This window comes from Pteronotus mesoamericanus, unplaced genomic scaffold (assembly GCF_021234165.1).
Source record: "Pteronotus mesoamericanus isolate MK-2021 breed Mesoamerican mustached bat unplaced genomic scaffold, CSHL_Meso_final contig_130, whole genome shotgun sequence".
Classification (NCBI taxonomy): Eukaryota; Metazoa; Chordata; class Mammalia; order Chiroptera; family Mormoopidae; genus Pteronotus; species Pteronotus mesoamericanus.
In genome coordinates, this window is record NW_026555060.1 from 18,057,626 (window position 1) to 18,080,318 (window position 22,693).

At 41.3% G+C, this 22,693-nt stretch overlaps 1 pseudogene; it reads right to left on the reverse strand.

Moving 5' to 3' along the window:
• Positions 1–8,349: 8,349 nt before the first annotated feature.
• On the reverse strand, positions 8,350–18,746 carry LOC129084678 (protein phosphatase 1 regulatory subunit 15B-like; annotated as a pseudogene).
• Positions 18,747–22,693: the final 3,947 nt, after the last annotated feature.

Below are 22,693 nucleotides of genomic sequence, written 5' to 3' on the forward strand. Positions count from 1 at the left end.
TTAAGTTCACAGATGAAAAAGTCTCCAATTGGCAAAAACAAACAAAAGCAAAAAAACCCAAAACCCATCAAACCCCCAAAACCCACTTAAATCTGGCTGCCCAGAAAAACAGCAAAAAATTATTACCGATTTGGGATTTCAGTAATTTTGTAGGGAAATGCACTAAGAATTAAAGTAGGTGAAATTATCTGTGAGAGTGTGTGGGAGGGAGAAATATAATATTTTAAGAAAACAGTGATTTGGCAGGGTTAGAAATTTTAGGTTTAGCAACAATAAGGTATTAGTAGCCAAAAAAACCAAAAAAAAAAACCCCCCAAAAAAACTATTAACCAGTAACAGCAGCAAGTAAACTGCAGATTTCATAGCAGAAAATGAGACTTGAAGAGCACAAACAAAACAAAGCAAAATCTGTAGTTGGAAATAATTCCTTGTTGGATTTAAAAACAGTGGGAGTGACACCTAAACCTGGTTTCAGATCACTGAGCTGTTCAAAAGCACCTCAGATAGTGGAGAGTCCACACTTTGAAAATGTAAACTTCAAGATACTGGAATGGTCTAAAACCTGTTGAAGAGAGTGCGGCAGAGTTCACTACAGCCCACAGATGGCTCCATGTATGGCTCTATATAAGGCTCTTAGGGGAGCAAAGAGAAGGGGCTCCCTACCTCCTTCTAGCCAGCCTCATTCCTCACTAGCAAAAGGTATGCAAACTCAATGGGTTTCTGTGTCTTAACATTTATATGGAAAGGTGGAGAACACAAAGATGAGTAAGACAGGATAGAACCCAGGAACTTCACGGCATTTGGAAATGGAAGTGCTCAATTCCCTGATAAAACTTGCTGAACACTTTTTTAAAAAGTTAAAAAAAAAATTCTGTTTCTGTGTTCCCCATAGCATTAGCAGGAGTAGAAAGGAAGCACTGGTCAGTTAGAGAGAAATGCAGGCTGACAGGCATGTCTTACTGAGAGGGAGTTTGGCACACTGTGGCTGTAGGTGGCTTGGTTCTCAGGAGGGTAGGCAGGCACATTTGTATCTGTTATTTTTTTAAATACCAAAATGAGCATGTTTGAGGGAAATACAAAATGACAACAGTGGCTAGGAGACCAGATAAGTTTGTATACTTTGATACTCCTGAATCTCAGTAGGTTTCAACCCCCAACATATATATGTTGGTAGCAGAATTTCTGGTTTTTAAATCAGTCCTGACTGCTATGTAATTATTATAGCATTCAGTTATAAAAAATATACATTTTACTTATTACCTGTTACGAATACGTTCTCACTCCACCCCCATCCCACTTACATCCTTAGAAAGTTTCATTTACGGCCATCCACAGGCTGACGGGAATATTAATGTCTGGCCTGACCACATGCTTCCCAAATTCAACTGAAGCTTTGGTTTCTAAGTTTTAATCTCTATGTAAGTATTTATTTGCTTTTGTAACAGACAAGGTCACCATTTAGGTGATTTCTTTGTGCAGTGGTATAGTAAGTGGAAAAGACAACTTGATAATAATGGCTACTCTTTGCTGAAAATTTTATTTTATTCGTGGGAGAATTGCCCAAAATATCAGGACTCTCAACAATCCTATAATCATGGCTGAGGAAACTGAGGTTCTGAGTAGCTAAGTAACTTACCTGGGTCATATGGCCAGTAACTGGCAGAGTCCGGCTCCGAACCCATAATTGTATGATGCCCCAATCCTGCACTTTTCCGACAGCAGGCGCCTGTCAACTTGAAGGGTTTCAGATTATAGGATGGCGATTTGTATTTAGAATTTGCTGGCCTCCCTGGTAATGTTCGGGAGAACTGTTCACCACCCTTAAATAAATAAACAGTTGCTGCTCCTTACTCCAGAGCAAACCATATAGAGTTACCCTGTGAGAAGCAGCTCCTTTGCACATTGAGGCCTGTAATTTAAAGGTTGGCCCTTTTCACTGGGGGCCCTGTGTGGTTTGTTTTCTCTATTGATAAGACATGGCTGGACTCTCACTTCTCAATTTAGGAAGGAGCTTCCAGAACTCCCCTCTGGGAGCTCTCAAGTAAATTTTGTATGCTACACCCAATTTGGTGACTACCCCCTCACTGGCTTTAGCTTCTCTCGGGGAGCCAGCTCCTCCAGGGTGCTGTACAAAGCACTCAGTAACTGTGAGCCCACCTTGGAGCCAAAAGTGGATTTACCCGGAAGCTCATGCGACCTGTAGCATCAGGGTTCCTCAGTGTATGACCCCAGGGCCATTGTGTTTGTATAGTAGTAGTTTTAACAAAGTGAACGAAAGTAAAGTATTTCAATCACAGTTGGTTGTGTCTTTCTCTTCTGACTTCTTGTCACACTTTCCTTGAGTTAGGAGGCACTGAAGTCTTGCAGGCATTTCTGGGACCTGCCTGAGGTGAAGTTGAGTTAGGGATACATTTAAAAGCTGGCGTTTAGTGGGACATATTCATGAGGTTCAAGGCCCTACAGACAGACTGTTGCTGACTATCCAGTGTAGAAATGGGTTTCAAAATACTCTTCCGCCCACTATGGCAACTTGCCTGCTATTGTGAAATGAGGGTGTAGGGCCAAAGGCTGAACTGTGACATGAACTTGCCGTGCAGTTCTGGCACTTCAAAGAGGTGGTGGGTAGCGGAGGAGCCGATGGAGCCAGAGGATAGTCTGTGGAAAAGTCTTATTATGGGGGGCAGTCTGTTCATGAACAGATTATGTAATTTTTATTTGTGGGCTTTAAAAGATTTATTATTAGTTGTGAATTCCTTTCTCACTCTGAATAAATACTTATTTGTGTGTTATATTTTGCATTCATGATTTTGTATTCTTTGTCTTCAAGAAACCCTTTCCCCAATTATATAACCTTCAGGCCCCATAGAAATTAAGTCTTGTCCTTTAAATTTGGTGAAAATTCCTTTCCAGATGCAGCTGCTGTAGAGAGTCTCTCAAAGTGAATTTCATGAACACCACAAAATGCCTGCATTGAGACAATTCAATGCCAATATTTATTTCCAGTTTGTGCAGATCTAACCAAATTTTATGTGTGGTAAAAACAGAGAAACTGAAACTTCACTTTAATTATTTAGATCTGATCTTCTTCAAGTTGTGAGGATTAGGTCTTTGGCCAAGTGGCCAGTGACATCTCTTCGTGGGGTTGGAGGCATCAGCGCAGGATGGGGTGAGGTGACTCAGAGGTGTGGAGGTGCGTGTGGGGATCACACTTTATTGCCACTAATAGGCAGGTAAAAGAACTAGATCTTTCTGTAAATAGAATGTAATAGCAATAAAAAGGAAGCATGAGGAGACCCATCCCCACTGCGCCCATAGTCCCCTGTGTGTGTGTGTGTGTGTGTGTGTGTGTGTGTGTGTGTGTGAGAGAGAGAGAGAGAGAGAGAGAGAGAGAGAGAGAGAGAGAGAGAGAGAGATTGAGATTTTACTGGGGAGATAATTTTCCTTCCTTTCCTCCCTCTCTTTTTTCCTTCGATTAAATGCATAAAAGCTTGCTACCATTTTACAACTCTTTGGAAACTTCAAAGAATGCTCTATTTCATATCTTTTAAAACTGTGTGCAAGATAAAAAAAATTTAATTTGAAAAAAACATAAGATTGGAAGAGTTTTCTTTGACTTTGACTTTTTGTGTTAATGTGGGATATACGCAAGGGGAAATTCATGAGTAAATCGCCAGTTAGTTGTTGAGAACTGAAGAACACTGAAGCAGAAATTAGGGTCTCATTATCTGCCCAGATTATTATCATTCAAGACACGAAACTGCTGAGTTTTATAATTGTGGGGAAAATCTATTTTGCCTGCAACAATTCCCCTACTGGGTGATATTTTTATGAAAGTCCAGGAGAGGCAGTTTGGTTGCTTTTAAGGAGAGGCTCTTTTTTTTTTTTTTTTAAACAAACCATGAGGGCGTCTCAGACAGGTGCCAGTCCAGAGTGGGACTTCCTTTGAGCACAGAACATCGATGCCAAGCCTACCTGCTTATATAATGTGTAGATATTTCACTTGTTCTTCTAAAGACATAAATGTTTGGAGTAAAAGTAGACTAATTCATCTAAAATCTAAACTTTTATATTACAGTTAACTGCTGCTATAGGACCGATTCTGGGGTTTTCTGGTTTACTCTCTGCTCTTTAGGCTTCCCTGGGCCTTCTGCCCTGGCTCTGTGCCTCAGGACATTTTCATTGCAAAGTCCTCAGAGTCTTTGCTAAAAGGCTCATTAATGCTCCCTGGCTACTCCTGACTGTTTCCTCCAGTTTTCTTACACCCTCTTGGTTAGTCCTGTAATGGTGCATACTAGGCATTCAGATAGTGTTGTTCTGAATATGCACTTCACAGGTATGGTCCTTTAGGTAGGAGAACATGGCTCTTCGGTCTCTCTGTCCTCCCCCTTCTCCCTCTTCCTTCCCTCAACCAACAGCACCTTTCTGTGTCTAATCCTCTCTACAATTCACTTTCTCTGAGTGACTCATATATTGAGACTGAACACTGTGCCTCCCAGTTTCTTAAATGAGCCATATCAGTTTGCAATAAACCCAAGTACAAGTTAAAGGAAATTAATCCATTCAGTGAAACTTGACTGCAAAACCTGTTTTCTTCTGTGTTCTTTGAGTATTAGTGTGTAAATAGGAACTCCATAATAAGAGGGAGGACCCAAAAACCCTAGAATTTATTTATAAAAATTTTTGTGTATTTATTTTCACGTATTTAATCTTCCTTCACCTTCAAAGTAATCTCCATTTGATGTATACACCTATCAAGACATTTTTCCCACAACTCAAGACAGTTTTTGAACTTGTTAATTTTGATGCCTTTTAGTGCTTTTGCCGTTTTTTTTTTTTTTGTTTCACCTCTTCTACAAACGTTTCCCTTTGAGGATTATTCCATTGGGGAAACAAAAATAGTCGCTTGGGGCAAGATCAGGTGAATAGGGAGGGTGGGGCATGGGGTCATGCCATTTTTTGGTAAAAAACTGCTGAACACTCAACGTGGTGTGGACAGGTGTGCTCGTAAATCACCCATCATGAAATGGACAAATGTGTTGAAAGAGTCCTCAATAAAAATTCACTGAAGCAGAATGCAGCCTCTCACAACAATGTTAGCTGGTGCAGCGATACAGATGGGTTCCTAGAACACTCACCCAGTGGGGGAAGCCTGTACTATAAGGGCCCCACCCTCCAGAAGATAGTTCTATTTTTTGGGGGGGGTTCCCCCCCTCCTAAACTATTATTTTCAGTCTAACTCCAGTTGATGGTCAGCTTGTATTATTGTGCAATTAAATGGCTAAAATGTAGATAAATCCTACCCTAGTGCCTGGCATAGAGTTGGCACTCCAGTAGTATTTCCTTTTCTCCCTTTGGTCACGGTGGTCCAGTTCTATTTGTAGCTTGGTTACAGTGTGGAGCTCTGCTTGCTAAAGATTCACTAAGGACTTAATGAGCTGTATTTCCTCCAATGCCATGGGCTGTGTCAACACAATGCCAAACATTGTGACAATTTTTGAGTGAATTGAGTTAACTGACTGAATGTTTTGAAGTATTGACACAGCAGCTAAAAGAGTGAGAAATGTAGTCAAGCCAGCTATTTGGTATGACGGAAAACGGCAACTATTTAAAAAATATAACTACACTAGAAATGTGAGAAGCCAGTGGAAGTTTTCAGTAGCCATAGGACCATAGGAAAGCACTTGCAAAAGGTCCCTGCTTAGGAGGCAGACAATCTAAAGGTGTCTCTGAGTCACCCAACAAACAAAGCAAAGCTGAAGGACCACACAATTTCATCCCCTTGACCAAAGCCTCCTTGATTTATGCTAAGGGAACAGAAGTAGAAATTGGAAAGTTTCACAAATTCTTGAGATATGATGGCTGATGGCTTATTCATTGTGTCCTTTTAGCCATTGTTTGTCTTTAGTTCCTTCCTCTGGTAACTCTGAGGATGGGTAGGAGGCCACCAGAGATGGGCGCCCCAAAATGTGCTCAGTGTTAGAAATTTTTGCAAGGAAAGCTGGGGAAAGGATTGTGCTGATTGGGAAATATTTGTTCTTCAGTTTATTCAACAAATTTTCTTAAAGATTAACAAATTTTTGTTCTTTAAGTTGTTATATATGCATATTATATACAACATAATAAATAATATATTCATTATTATCCCTTTGATATATTATACATATACTGTATTCACTATTATATATAGAACATATGCAGTATTATCTTTCAGATGTACAGAGAGATAATACTGTATAGTGCTGTATATATAAAATTTAAAATAATATATAACAATAATACATGTATAACATAATATACAAGATGGAGGGAGAAAAAGAGAGAGAGAATTGAGTGATTTTAACACTAACATGTATTTACTAGCATAAATAATATTACATAAGAGCAATTCCACTTGATGGTAACTTGGAAGGTCTTTTCTGAAAGGTTTCTGTCCTAAGCATCAGTGAGAAATTCTGTTTTCCCAACTACCACGAGGGACTGAATCAAGGGTCTGTTTTGGTTAACACAATAGTCGTTAGTTTGAGGATCCCTCGTTAGCAAAAAGAGGTTCCTTGCCAATGGCCAACTTACTTAACATAATAAACATTCAGCACAACAAAATTTTACCTGAACAAAAGGATGTGGACAGGTTTTTGAAGGGCTGTAACTGGACTTGGCATCGTTCAGTGAGGGGAGGCCGTGGCTAGCTGGCTCTTCTCACCAGGGAAGCAAGATTTTCACAGGAGCCGGTTCAGATCAGACTGCATCAACGGCTTTGACTGTGTATCAGTCAACTTCAGAAAAATAATTATTTGGACCATTTTTTCATTCCAGGATTTTCTCATCCTACATGGCATTGATAAGAATTACCAAATCACTTTGTGCAGACATAGACTTGAGACTTAGTGTAGCACCCACTTCCCCTTGTGGTCTTTATTCCTACTCAATCTGGGACACACAGCTCATGTCACAGAAAACCTTACTGAGGATATGGATCATGGTTTTGTGGCCCCCCCCGGCACAGTATAGTACAGTGTTTTCAAAGAACCTAGAGGGCACATTTGAAACAGTAAGTGCAACCCAGCTAAAATGAGCTCCTGCTGGCTAGGGTAGCTATAAATGTCAAGCTACAGGATTTTAAAGACTTACAGTAGCTCATACATAGCTCGTACATTTATAAGCTTTATTGAGTTGGAAGATGATGGCAGTCACATGTTGTAGATTGAATATGACTTTTTTTCTTCATTATTCATTCTCTCTTTATTAAAAAAGAACAGAATTAACTTGGATTCTCACTTAAGTCTCTGTTTTACATTTCAAACTGGAAAATTTGGAACTTCCCATTTTCAAGTTTATAGTATCACCCAGGCAGACTTGAAAAGTAACAGCACTGAGGCTGAACATTAATAATTCTGGTTTTCTGCTGAGAGCATATACAACAAAACCAAATTGCTCTGATGTTGCCTATCTTCTTCCTAGGAAAATTCTAGGCTTTTAGTATTAAAAAAAAGCCTATGATATAATTATTACTTTCTGGTGTCTTTTACAACAATTCCCATCTGTTAAGAGATACAAAGAACTATTTAAGTGGAGACTACAATAGCATATACAGAACCCACTCCAAAAAAGTTTGTAAAGAAATTAAATATATTAGATATTAAAGTCTGGCAAGAAGATGAAGCTTTCCCAAAGTAACAGAGAGGACCATACATGTGGGTTTTGTTGAAGACCTTGGAAATATCGTAGGTAGAACTTAACCTAGAAATAGAAACCCACCACACATTTTCAGCCCAAGCTATTTTTAGAAGAAAAATAAAAGTGACACAAGACAATATACCTTAAATTGGTAGCATATACAAGATTATTTTTTGAGCCTTAAGGTAGAAGGGCCAAATCACTGAAATAAGAAACTATAGAGAAAACATAAAAGCCCATTAATTTCAGAATGTTGGAGGGAAAAAATAAAGAGCCCAAACTTTTTAGACAGGTACACATAATTTAAATTAAAATGGAAAATGGGCTTTGAATCATATTTTGTTTCCCAAGAAAATAAGTTTTGAAAGTGAAAAATTATACCTTAGAAGGTTCCCTTTTCACCTCAAAGAGCAAACAACATCCAAAAACACATTCAACCAAATAAAACGGGGGAGGATTAGAAATCACATCATCTCATTCTTCATTATCAGGGCTTGGCTTCAAACCTGGACCTTTCCGAGTGGGATATTTTGGAAAACAATATTAAACAAGGTTGCTGGATCCAAGTTACATATCTTCAAAAAAAAAAAAAAAAAAGTCAGAGGACATCTGCCAAAATTTGTTTTAAAGGAAACCTCGAAAATAGGAATCAGTGTATGCTAGGGCCAAAGGCTATCAAATCCTCTCAGCATGGCTGCAAACATCACGTCCTTTGAAGCATGTTTTCTGGAGTTTATGAAACATTCTTTCTCTGCGCTCAAATGTCAAGCAATATCCAATATCGTCTTCTGTCTCTTGAATTTGTTTCTGGAACCAGCATCCATCTGGTACAAATTCCTGCCATGGTCCTTTGCAGTCCTCATCACCACTTATATAATACTCAGTAACTTCGTCAAGGAACGTTACCTTTTCTCTCTTGATAGGCGTGTGTCTTCCTCCAGAAAAAAAGCCCCACTACCACGTCTGGACATTCACTGCCTTGGTTCCCTAACAGTTGCACCTTACAGGAAAGTACGTTGTGGCACTCAGACATGGTCCCAATGGGCTCAAATGGCCTCTCTGAGTCATGGCAACCTTTCCAATTTTCCCCTCGTTTGAAACGGAGACTTAAAATTTAAAAGGTTGTGGGAGTCATCTGAATTACAGAAAGAGTTCCACAGTTTGAGACTCTCTGCTTCATCTACACTAGATTCCCAGTCATCTTCCTCCCAAGAATTATGGTCAGGAGACTAAGGAAAGCTTCCAGTCTGGAGAGAATCCTTGAGATTAGACAAATTCTCTGAGTCGGAAGGGTCCCCAGGAACAATTCTGGCAGCAATCTGAATAGCTGCTATAAGTTTTGGGGATTATAAGGATTTACACTGTAGAAAGAGTTCCCAAGGTGCAGCCCCTCAGAGTCTTTCTTGTTCAAGGTCTGATTCTGAGAATGAGCTATCACTATCAAAACCATCACCCTCAGCTTCCTCATCCCAGTCCCCACCTCCTGAAACAGAACTTGTTTTGAGGTCACTGGATGCACCTCCCCAAATCTAGTTTATCAATTTGTTCCTTACACAGGGGTCTGGCAGAAATGGGAAGGTCATCTTCTATGTCTGAGGAGTCAGCTACACTTATTTGGTTCACCCCCAGCCCCAGGTTCTCTTTCTATAGGTATTTCACAGGATGGACAGGTTTCTGAAGGGCCCCGTTTTTCCGAAGCAAGGGGGAACCTCTTGAGTGGGCTCCTGGGCAGTTCCGGGAATGGGTCCATCAAGGGGAAGGTGCTGTGTCGGACTATCTCGGCAGGGCTTTGGATCCATTCAGAAAAGGCTGTGTTCCTCCTCCAGGCTGTGGCAATCATCCCCTTGGTCCGGGGTGGGTAACGCTTGCCCCTTGCTAGCCTGCTGAGGGAATTCCGGCCGTTTCATGCGAATAGGGTGAGTTTCTGGCAGGCCTTCTCTAGAAAGAGGTGGCCATCCCTGCCAGGTGGAGCAAGTGAGCTCTGCTTTCAGAGGCTGGGAATGAGAAGGTCCTCAGGCCAGCAGCTGCTCTCTGTGCTTACTGTCGGGAGATCAACTAGCTCGCCAGTGCTGCCGCCATTCTGATAGGCTCTCCCCTGGAGGAAGGTCCTCCAGATAAGAGGGGTTCATTAAATAGGTGACGGCGCTGAAATTGCTTGAACGCTGCATGTTTCGAGGCCAAGAAGAGGAAGGGCTAAGTGCCCGGCCAGAAAACAGCCAGGCTCTAAGGCTACTCCACAGCGGCTTCCCACTCCCCACAGCGCTGCTCAAGGAGAAAAGCGAGGGCCGCAGGGTCCAAGGCTCTTCTCTAGGCTTCGCGTTGCAATTCTAGATTAGGGTACGAGCACTGCCTGTGGGTCTCCCCCTCTAGCCTTCCAGAAGACTGGCAGCCAAGTCGGCCGCAGAGGGCTTCAGCAGCAGCAGCAACGCAGAGATTTCTGCCTTGCGGGGACAGCCGGTTCCTCCAGAGCCCGTGGGGCTCTCAGGGCGCTGTCGCCTCCCACGAAATCGGGCCATCTGGTCAGAATCATCCCACCCTAAACAAAGCTGGCTCCAAATCAGCAGCTTCTGCAGCGGGTTGCGGAGCGTTGCGAAGAGCTGGGCAAGCAGCTTCGTCCAGTAGCTTGTCTGAGCCTCAGGCTGGGGACAGGAAGCCGGTTTGAGGGACCCCGGGGTGCTCTGTGGCCTGAGGTGTGGGGAACATGCTAGGGCCTGGGGGCTAGGGCCGAGGGAAGAAGGGCAGCAGGGAAAGGGGACCCGCCCAGGTCGCCAGCTGCCCCGTGCTAGGTCCGCGCCCGAGTCTGTCACCCCTGCTCTTGCAGAGCCTAGCGAGGTGCGCAGGCTCGGCGGCTGGAGCCCGGACCCGAGCCGGAGAGGCCTGCAGGGTCCCGGCCGCGCTGCGCCAAGGAGCCGGCGCCCCGTCCGGTCTCCAGGCCCGCCGGAGAACCACGTAGGGCAGCGGCTTCGCCCGCCTGAATGAGACGTCTTGACGTGTGCTATCCCTCTCTGTAAGTCTCTGGAGTCCAATCATTGAAACTTAAAAATGAAGCACTCCCGTCATGACTATGAAACCGCTGGGAGTGATTAATACAAAAATTTTTAATCTATTTACAAGCCTTCCAAAACACAGAGTAACAGGTTAAAAACAAAAGCTTAACAAACATTTAATTGTATAATTTTTACTTTGAAGTGTTTTTTTTTTAAAAATGTCCATATTCCCACTTAAAAATGCCTGTTATATCACCTAATGTTAATTTTATTTCTGTGTCTCGGTACAATAAGATAAATGTTGTCAAATCCAGTAGGAGTATATGTATTATGCTGAAGAATCTGGTTTTATCAGGATGTTTTTCCTACTAGTAAAAAACATGCAACTCAAATGATCTTAAATAGTATAGACATCTGTTGGCTTGAGTAACTAGAAGTATGGCAGGGGGCTTTAGAGTTCACTTTGCCGCATGGGTCTGGCTTTATTAGTCCATCAGCTGTACTCTCTTTTGGGTCTTGATTTAATTCTCATGCTGTTTCCCTCATCCTGACAAAGGAACATACCTGCATGTCTGGCTCCAATCATGGAATGCATAGAAGGAGAGCTGTACCGGTTGAAAATGTGTTCTTTAAAAAAAAAAAAAAAATAGGGGGAAAGGGAAGAAGAAGGAGACAGAGAAATAGAGATAGGAAAGAAATAAAGAGGAGCCATGTAGCAGATTTCAGAGATGGCAGTTTGTTGTGTGTCTTCAGAAATCTGGGCCTGGGCAGGCCATCAGTTGGCGCAGCAATGCAACAGTCCCTTCTGGACCCAGGGTGCTTCCCTCTTTCTGCTCCCCTGTCTTTGACCTGTAAGGTCTCTGTCCTCATGCGTGCAACCTCACAGTCTCAACATGGCTGCTGGGCCTCAAAGGTTGACATCTATAGTTCAGGACAAAGTCAAGTATGCTCACTTGTGTCAGGAGGAGAGGACAAAATTTTCCTGGAAGCCACACTCAGCAGACCTCTGTTTTTGTGCTTTTGGCAAGTATTGGGTCATACCCCATTCCTATTTTCCCCTCTTCTTTATCACCAGAACCTTGACTCTTGTCAGAAAGGCAAAGCAGCCTTTAAAAATACACATATCTCCCCTTTCTCACCCAGCCCCACAAATGCCCTCCTTTATGTCAGGTGCTGTCTGTATCTATCAGTCTGATTCTATTTTGTTTGTGTATTTTGTCCTTTAGATTCCACATATAAGTGAAATCATACAGTATTTGTCATACTCTGTATGACTTGTTTCACTGAGCATAATGAAAAAAGTGAAGCAATTAGGAAGTACAAATTGGTAGTTACAGAATCACAGAGATGTAAGTTGCATCACTGAGACTGTAGACAATAATATTGTAATAACTCTGTATGGGGCCAGGTGGTTCCCTGAAATGTCAGGGGGCTCCTCTAAGGTTCACGACTGCCTAACCACTGACTCAATTAGTACATATCTGAAACTAATACAGAATAATATTGAATATAAATTATAATTGAAAAATAAAAATTAAATAACTTAAATAAAAATATTTGAAATACTTAGAGATAAATCTGACAAAAGGTTTATTATATAAATTTGACAATGGAATATTATTTTGCAACAAAAAGGGATAAACAATACATATATCATTAAAAAAAAAGAACTGTAGAAGTATAAAAAATAAGTCGCCTACCCCATTCAGGTTTATTTATGTATTCTGATTTTTCAGAAAAGAACTTTAAAGCATTTCAATAATATATGTTAATTAGGCTGAAAAAATGCATATTTCTCCAGGTTTAAACTGTCCAGATTTAGCAAAAACAAACAAAAACAAGGTGCCCAACAGGGACGTACTGTACATACTTTATACAAAAAAGTATTTGTTTATCTGAAATTCACATTTAAACAAACTTGCTGCATTTTATCTGGCAACCCTGCCCCAAGCTTTCTCAATGGTAGCATGGCAGTGAAAGAGACAGTCTGCTAAAAAGGCCTCCAGAAAACTTGTTAGATGTGCTCCTTTTGTCCTTCGTACGCGTCTTTTCCCTTCTTCCTTCCTGGACTTTGGGCAGAATGCCTAAAGCTGTCTTGCAACCAGGAGAATATAAACTGCTTAAGGATTGCAGAGGAATAAGGAGAAGCCTGGTTTCTGGAGCACCTCTGACCTGCCTATCTTCAGATTCATTGTTATATAAAAAGTCTTTATTTGGTTAAGTTGCTATAGTTCGGTTTTGGTTACATGCTGCCAAATGCAGTCTTAACTGAGGTAGCTGCCTTTTGCTGGAGGGGTGAAGTAGAGGCTGACCAGTGGTTCAGCACACTATTTTGTTTTCTTCCTTGTCACACAGCTAGACCACCCTTCCAGACCCCTGCAGTTAGGTGGGGCTGTCTGACTGAGTTCTGGCAATGGAATGTGATGGAGGTTATGTATGTAACTTCCATGCCTGATCCATGTTCCTGCCCTTCCCATATCTGTAGCAAGAACTCTAGGGAATAGTGGAGACAGTGGATGAAAGTAGAGTGAATCCGAGCTGACCTTATGCAGTGATCCTCTCCCACCTTGTGCTGACCCTAATTGCATGTGATATGAACAAGAAATAAATTTTTCTAGAGTTGGGTTCTATGGGGTCAACATTATCTGCTGTAAGAGACTGCTTCAGATCTAACACTTCAAGCCAGAATCCTCAGATTCACTCTTATTGGATCATATGTCTTCTATCTACCCTTCAACCAGTGGAATAGAAAGTGCTGATTGGCTTAAAGAAAGTGTGGTGTCTCTTGGAATTGGAGTAGGGGCTAGCTTTCCCTGAGGTGCATGATCAGTCAGGGTTCTAGCAGGAAACAAAGTAATTTGAGGAGAGTTTAATAAGGTGACTATTTACGAAGATGGGAGGTGTATAGGGAATCCACAAAAGATGTAGTGTCCTGTGGCTAGTAACAGTAGGGACTTAGCACCCCTACATCTGAAGGGTGGGTTGGGTGGTGAATGGTTTCCAGAACCTAGAGGCAAAGGCACCATAGATACACATAGCCTGTGCGGAGAGGGTTGCTTGTCCAGTTTGAATGACCTTTGGCTGATGGATGCAGCCAGACTGCATGGAGGGTGACCGAGGGAACAACAACCCCGGCCTTATCCTTCTCCCATCCTTTGGGCTCCTGCAGGGGCTCCCCTTTGGCCACAGTCAATTGGAAGCCAAAGGTCATGAGCGCCCAAGATGCAGTCCATGCAGGTTAGGCTCCCAGGACGAAGCAGGGTGGAGATGGAAGAAGAGCAGATCTGGAGGGGACATCCAGCACAGGTTACAGGTGCAAGGAGGCCATAACCAAGAGGATAAGAAAGAGTGAGGAGCAATCCATAGTTGCTGCCTCGCTGGCACCTCTTAGGCCCTGGGGACTAACTACATGACTGTAGCTTATTTTTGAGATAGAAATCTTTTGGCCATATGACAAGTGCATAGAAGGAAAACTTCTGAATTTTCACTCGCACATGATAAATTCCAAATTCTATTAAAATGTCAAATAACTTATTTATCAAAGCATTAGAGTTGCCAGGACAACAGAATTTAATTTTGTAGTGTTTGATTTACACATTTGCTTCAATTCTTCTGCCAGAGCTACTTGTTTTAATTCTGTCTCCTTAGGGTTTGAAAATGCTAAGAGCAATTATGATATCAATAATATCCACTGAGATATATTGATATATATATATATAAAATTATCCAGTGTCTGTTTTATTTGCCAGGACTTTTTGATCTTTTGTAATTGGTTTTATTCCAGGACATCTTGTTGCAACTGATGCTGAATGCAATCTTAGGTTTGTACTTTTAGTACTGAATTAACCATATTGATTCACACTTGACAGCTAATTGTTCTTGTATAATCCTAGCATTATGTTTGTTCCTGCTGATATTAATTATAGTAGCCCCAGCAATGCATTGTTAAATTATTTGTTAAATTGTTTTGAAGATTTTCATGCATCTTCTCCTATGAAAATTTACCATTTACCTTCATTGCATGTTTATGAAAGTTTTAATGATAACCAGTTTCCTACACTACCATATCTCTGTAAGTGAGGTAGAGCAGGTATTATTATTATGTAAAAATTATGGTAAGTGATTAATGCTTATTATAGAAGCCATAAATATATCTAAATATAACATGAAAATAAAAACCCTCTTCATTCTACCACCCAAATATAACTTTAATATATTGGTATTATAATATTATAATATTATAGATAATTATATAATAAAAATATTATAATTTTATTTTGCGAAAAGTTTCCCTTCAGAATCATCTACTAATTTGCCTTTTTTAAAAAGTTGTGAATTATTTACCTTTGCTTTTGTAACTTTGTGTAGTAAGATGCAGATGACACTAATAAATTCCTGTTTTCATGTCTAGATTTAACATGGAGTGTACAGTGAACGTTCTTAGTTGCAAGCAACTGATATGGAACTGCCTGATTTAAGCATAAAAGTAATTTATTAAGAGGTAGCTCTCTGAATCCTTGGTAGGGCAGGGAACCCTGATGCAAGGCTAAGTAGCCAGGAAAAGTGATGAAAACGATGGAGCAGAGCTGATCTGGTAAAAGAAAATCTCTTCTACTGCCATAAAACATGAAATGTCATTGTTTCATGCTCAGCATGGCAGCAGACTCTGGTAATGCCCCACCAGAGCCCCACTGCTTCTTTCCTTATCTTGGTTTCTGAGGGTTTCTGTGATTCTCTACAGGAGGACTGGTTCTGGCAATGCTACACCCACCTCAAGTGGAAGCAGGTTGGATGTCATGGAGTGTTAATGACCTCAGGACAAATGAGAATCAAAAGATGCCTTGGTCTGCTCAGGCTGCCATAACAAAATACCAGAATGAGTGAATACCAGAATGAGTGACTTAATAGAATTTTTTTCTCTTCTGGAGGTTGGGATGTTCAAGATTGAGGGTGAGCCTGATTCAGTTCTTGGTGAGGGTTCTCTTCTTGGTATGAAGACAGCTCTCTTCTTGCTGTGTCCTCACATGGCCTTTCCCCTGAGTGTGCATGGAGAGAGAGAGAGAGAGAGAGAGAGAGACAGAGAGAGAGAGAGAGAGAGAGAGAGAGAGAGAGAGAGAGAATATGCTCTGCTGTCTCTTCTTTTGGGAACACTAATCCTATCAGATCAGGGCACCACCCTTATGACCTCATTTAATCTTAACTCCTTACTCCAAATACGGCCACACTGAGGGGATAGGGCTTCAAAATACGAATTCTGTTGAATTCACTGGGGCACACAAACATTCAGTTTGTAAGAGAAGACAACTATTTCAGATTCCCTCACCCACCAGAAGGGATACCCTGAGGCTTGTTCTGCACTGTCTTCCAGAGGTTTCAGCACGACTGAACCTCAGGTGTTCACAAGGTAACCTGTTCACTGAGGCTTCCTGTTTGACATTCTTGTCTTCCCTTCCCCAACTTCCTGATCAGCACTTCCTGAGAGCATGGCCCAAATAAACTGCTTGTCTTCAAATCTTTATCTCAGGGTCAGCTTCTGGGAGAATACACTTGACAGGTAGTTTGGGGCAGGGGACTTATTCCTAAAACAAAGCTGATTAGAGAAGGGGCATGCTGGACTGTTCCTGCTTCTTGTGCTCTAGCTCAGTGCCTGGGGGCGGGGGTGGTTGGGCAATGTTACCTGCCAGTGCACTGGTTGCTAGGGAGGCTGGAAAAAACAGGTATCTGGCACAGTCACAAGTTTTCAGGCTGTCAAACTCAGGAAGGAGGTTCAAATACTAGGCAGTCAAAAAGGACAATAAATATTCTTTATGAGGGGTCATCTGTATATTTTTGTTGGGTTACTCTATTTTCTCGATATGGAAACAGGTTGTCTTCAGACCTGTTGTGAAAGCCATTGTTAGCATATAAAATACTGATGTTATTTTCTCCTTTTCCATTCAGCTCCACTCTTCTGTTTCAATTCCAGAGGGAATGACAAGGCATTTGCTGCAGTTCTACAAAAATAGAAAATTATCTACTGACCACTCTTAGACTGATTAAGAAATGGAGTGAGAAATTCTTCTGCCCAGGTGAACACCCAGGGGGTTTGAGTCCATAAGCTGGAGAACTTTTTTATAAATGCAATTTCTCAGTCCTTTTTACACTAACTTATATAGGTGATGGTGAATCCTCTAGGGAAAATACTTAGCTCAAGATTTCTAAAGTTCTGATGTGGGAGCTTCTGTCTACCTCTGCCTGGATAATGGCTGCACAGAGGCTGTCCTGGGAAAGAGATGATTTGTTGGTAATGAGGAAGAAGCACAGTACCATTCTTTTCCTCATCACAAATCCTGTTGTAAGAGAACAAGAAGTATGTTAATCAATGCAGATTTAAAAAATGTACCTACAGTAATGAGTTGATTCAGGAATCTCCAAGAGCATAAGAACTTTATTCCCAAGAACCTGATTTTCTCAATCATGCAATGTGAATTTTTAAAATGAATATGCAATTTTGCTTCCAATAAATGCATTGTAAAACCTACTAATTCTAATATGCCATTTCTTGTCTGTAGGGAGTTTTCTGGGGTCTGAGCAAAAACTTCTCAGGAAGTTAGATACATAGCCCTAGGCACACATTTGCTAATGATACTGCTACTTATAAATGACAACATTTTCTTTATTTTACTATATACTTTACAAACTAAAAAAAGAAAAGGTGAATCAACTCTATGCTGTCCATGGTTATGACAATTGTTTTGTTATATGTGTTTCTAGAATGTGGGTGGATTGAGAAGAGATCACAGATAATGCAACAGGAATTCCCAGAATATTTTCTTTTTATCTCACAAAAATGATAACAATGATAAAAAGCTTACATTTATATGGTACTTTAATAAACACAATAAAGTTAGCTACCATTTATCAACTGCTATTCACATCGATTCACATTTAATCCTTACATTTAAAAAAACAACTTTGTGAGGTACCTAAGGCAGGTCTTTTTTACTCTTTGTGACCTTCACAGACTTCTTTTTACTGCCAATGGTATTGATTACCTGGTGTCATGAAATAAAGATGCAGGGATAGACATTAAACATGAGAGGAAACGGGGTGATTTTGCAAGGTTCTGGGACGCTGTAGATAGGAAAGGAAGTTTGAAAATGCATGAAGCCACAAGCTTCTCTGTGGAATGTTCTTTCAAATGTATATAAAAAAATCTGATAGAGTTTATTTTCTCAACTTTGGTAACAGTCTTATATTACCAATATCAGTTTGTGAGGTTGAAATGAACTTTTTTAAACTATCAATGATAAAACACATTTTTTGATCAACAATGCTAAGGGAAAGACTGACTTATAGTGTTCTTTGTATGAAAATATTACAAAATTGGTGCCATCAAGAATATGCAACCAAAAAATGAAGGGAAAAAAGTCTTACGTGTGCCAGACAGTTAATTAATAAGACTACTCTTAAAAGTTATAGATTTTGTGGTATTTATCACTTTCTGAAATTTGTAAGTATTTTTTCATATTGAAAATACATATTTATGTTCACATTTGCCTTGCATCTATAATTTTGTATTTTTTTTCCTTAAAGAAGTGCTCAAGAATTGTATAAGCTTCAGGACCCACAAGACCTGGATGTTCCCCGGCTTCCTACCCAAGAATATAAATGTGCTAGTTATGCCCCAAGATAAATTCTGATGTCCACAGAAGAGATTACTTTTAGATTAGGTCTTTGGAATTCTGCCTCGGAAAGTGAAAATAATCACACTGTTTGTTCATCTGATCACTATGTCAGGAACAACTTTTTTCACAGCATAATTAAGTGTGAGACAGAGCCCAGCACAGTCAAGGAGATTAGTTAGACCTGTTTCTGAGAAGCACAGTTTCATTCTTTTATTGTGAATTTGGCAGATAGTTGAAGTAATAGCCACTTGTGTCTTGGCACCCTAGCTGAAGTATATGTCCCTATTCACATAGCGAACAAAATTCTGCAGTGGGAGAGAATTAGCCAGCTGCTGGAAAACCTAGAATACCTGCCTGCATCGGTCCAGGCGTGCCGGCTGACCACAGCAGACTTCTGTTCGGGTTTGTGACTGCCCATGCCCTCCCACATATTCAATGTTGTGAGTACCTTCTTGCAAATATCTCTGGAGTTACAGTCATTGTGAAATACACTTAGGATCTGTTATTTCACACAATCTATTTTGACTCATCCATTAGATACATGTAGCCAGTAGTCTTCGATCAGAGCAGTGAGGGATGCAGGACTAGGTGGAGGCAGAAACGGGAGTGCAATGAAGTCCCAGGTGCCACCAGACGCTTTGGAGTGAGGACAGCCCCTCAAAGAGTGCTCCCACTGAGGCAAAAGGGCTGGCCTCTGTCCCCCTGCATTCGGTCATTGGTGTGAGTTGGCCCAAGAGCATGCTGGAGCTGCTCCTCTGAGAGAGCTGAAGGTGCCATCTCTTCCCATCTAGGTGTTCGGCAGACACCACGTAAGAGCTTGAAATCTACCTCCGCGGCAGATCCTGCAAATCAGGCTCCCTCATCCCCAGCCTGTTGTCAAAAATGTTGTAGGCAGCACATGACTGTGGTGTGAGAGAATCAAAGATTAGTAAGGCATGGGGAGTTTTCAAGAGGTTTGTGACAGGACTCCTTTGTTTTTATTCTATGAATCTTTAAAGAGTTCAAAGAAGCTTACAAATTTTAAAGAATCTAATGATTGATTCAGGTCCATCTCTGTTAGGTGTTTGGAGACAAGTTTAATGGACAGAAAATATTAGTTTAATAGTGACTGGTAAAGTCCCTGAGAGAGAGAATTGTCGCTCTGGATTATCGCTTGACAGGTTTTCAGAGAACACTAGGGGAGGGCACACTGCAGACCAGGCTCTGGACGATCTGGAGCCGCAGAGGAAGAGCTGCATCACTCTGCACAGGAAAGGTAACAGGCCATGGTGGCTGGGGCTGGCCGCTCCAGGGGAGTGGGTGGGAGGGAGACCACAAAAGCAACGTGGCAGTGGGAAGGGCTGTGTGTGGCGGAATGGAGACAGAGGAAATCCTGGGGTAAGAATGGCTAAGGGACTGTTTGACCAAAGATTCCTTATGTTCCAAATGGAATTTTAGCTGGGCTCTGCTTGTGGAACCTGTCGCTGTTGCCCTAAACCTGCACCCCATGTCTGCCATCGTCCCTCTTTAAAATGGTGGTGTTGTAGGGAAGGAGGGTGCCAAAGCGGTATCCAGTGGGCTGGGTGGCATAGAAAAGGGCAGCGCGCACAGAGGCAAAACCAGGAAAAAGGGAGGAATCCAGGGGAACAGCAACTTGGAGGCTTCTCTGAGCTATATCTTTGCGGCCCCATAAATCCGTATGTTGAAGTCTAACCCGCAATGTGATGGTGTTTGGAGGCGGGGTCTTTGGGAGGTGATCAGGTTGTAAGAATGGAGTCCTCATGAGTGGGATTAATAATGCCCTGATAAAGGAGACCCCAGCGCGATTGCTCATCACTTCCCCCGGGTAAGGTTACAGTGAGAGGATGCCATCCAGGAACCAGGAAGTGGGTTCTCACCAGACCCTGAATCTACCAGCGCTTTGATCTTGGACTTCGCAGCCTCCAGAACTGTGAGAAATAAATGTGTACTGTTTAAACACCCCAATCGATGATATTTTTGATATAGCAGCCTGAATGGACCTGAAAACCAAACAGCCTAAGAAAAATGCAAAGTTCTCCCATCCTCCCAGTATGTCCCAAGGATAATGGAAACGTCTCTGAGATTTCTTTGATAAAGATGGGGTTTCAGTCAGGTTTATCAAGAGATGAGAGAACAAGGGGCTCCCAGCAGGCTGGAGGACTTTGGGGACATCTGGGGAGGACACAGCTGTGCCACAGGGCAGAAGTCAGTGTTCAGAGAAGGCTGGCGAAAGGCGTGAAGCACGGGAGGTAGTCCCCTAGAGTGCAGCAAGGTTGTTTCCTCGTTATCCATGTCTTATTTACATAGCCCCTTCACCATTTGAGTCATTGCATAAAAATACATATCAATAGCGAATTGCTGCTTTCAAAACTTAGAAATTCCTTCATCTTTATACTCCATTCCCTAAGAAGAGAAGCCCTTAGACATATTGTAGAACAGCAGTTCTCAGTGCTGGCTGCCCATCAAAATTACCTGTGGAGCTTTTAAATCTACAAATGTTTGCTACAGATTCAACATTTCTGGCAGCAAGACCTCGGGCATCTGTATGTTTAAACAACCTCACAGGGATTCTGATGCACAGCCAGGGCTGGGCGCCACGGCTGTGGAAAACCGTGTGATAAAATTCACCAGAAGAGAATAACTCTTCACAAGTTGAAGATCAAAATTAAATATGCCATTATTTTTAGAGGAATCTATGCCAATGTAGCTTCATCATGCTTTTAGTTTGTAAGTATGAGAGCCATCATAACTGCTAACTGGAAATGTGAGAAAATGAAATAACATCCCAGAAAATTGCACTTCATGGAAAATGCTGCTGTGCATTTCCTTAGCAGCAAAGCTTGGGCATGTATTAAAGAAAGGATAGGATTATAAAGAAAAAATTTGAAACACGACCCTGAGCTTTTTAAAGGATGCTTCATTATAGTGCTCACAGAACACACAATTATGAGACCGGGTTAGTGACGCTGATGAGTGGTTAAAATTTTTTTTTCCTTCAAACCATTTGTTTAAGAAGACTCCTGGTACAGGACAGAAATCGAACGGTCTCCTCAAGGCCAACAGAGTAGAGAGATTTGAAAATACAGAGCTATTGGCCAGCATCAGTAATGTCAGTTTAAAGTCAATGAAACATAAAAAGTCTCTGGAAGGTTTTGTATAGGTGTAACTTCAATTGCTTGCTTAAATTTTGGCTCTCTGTACACATAGCCCCTGTGAAATAAATTTTAAAGACATTTTCTAGGATCCTTATAATTGATATCAAATACCACCATATTTACGTTTGGTTATAGCATATTTTGGTAACATTGATTTGTTTAGAACTTAATAAGAACATTTTTTTTTAAACTCTAGGGGTAGTAGGAGCGAAGTATGTGGTTACATGATATAAAAACAATAACTATGAGTTTGTTTTTCAACTCTCAGAATTATAGTTATGCAATGAAATGGCTGACATCCAGCATTTAGCTAGTCACTGAAAGCACCTGTCTCATGTTTGAGGTGGCGTGGCTGGTTCATAGATGACATAGATTCAGAAGGAATAAAAGCCCTTTTTGGTGAAAGATATTTGGTTTAATTACTTGAATGTGTTGTATATTTGGATATGTTGTGAATTTTATTCTGAACATCATCATGATGACTTGGAGATCTGTGCTCTTAGAAAGCATCTTAAATACAGTTAATGAGTCTACAGCCATACCACCCTGTGGGTGCCCGATCTCATTTAAATAGGGTTAATGTTATGGCTGCCACTCAAGTTGAGCCAGGTGTATTTCCTCATTTGTTATTGTCTGCTTTTCTTCCTTGTGGTTTAATCTTGCTGAGTGATGTATCTCAAAAAAAAAAAAAAAAATTGAAGCTCTTCCTTTCATAAGGATAACTGAACCTACCTGAAACTCCTAGAGTGCCTGTTTAGAGTGATTGGACAATAATTCTGATAGGAGAAAAGAGAAGAAGCCAGACTTAGGAAATTGTTATTGGTTAATAACTTAGGAAATTCTAAAAGATGCTTAGAAATGGGAGTCAGTTTAGACTGCGCCCTTCCCCTCCTCACTTATGTCCTATTTATCTGTCCAGGCCCCATCTCTCCAGTCTGGCTGTTGACCGCCCGTTAAGTCCACCCCCATTGTGCTGCCATATGTGACCCACCCCATTCTTCTTCTTGAACAGGTCGTTAGCTTACTGTCTGATTTCCCTGAAGTGAAATTTGCTGGTCTGATCATGTTGCTCTGTTACAGTTAGGATCCTTTTGGTAGGCAGTGATTGAAAATTCCAACCAAAGTAGCTTATGCAAAAAAAGAGAAATTTATTGGCTCATGTAACTAATTGTGCAAGGACAGATCTCAGGGGAGACTTAAAGTGGTTTCA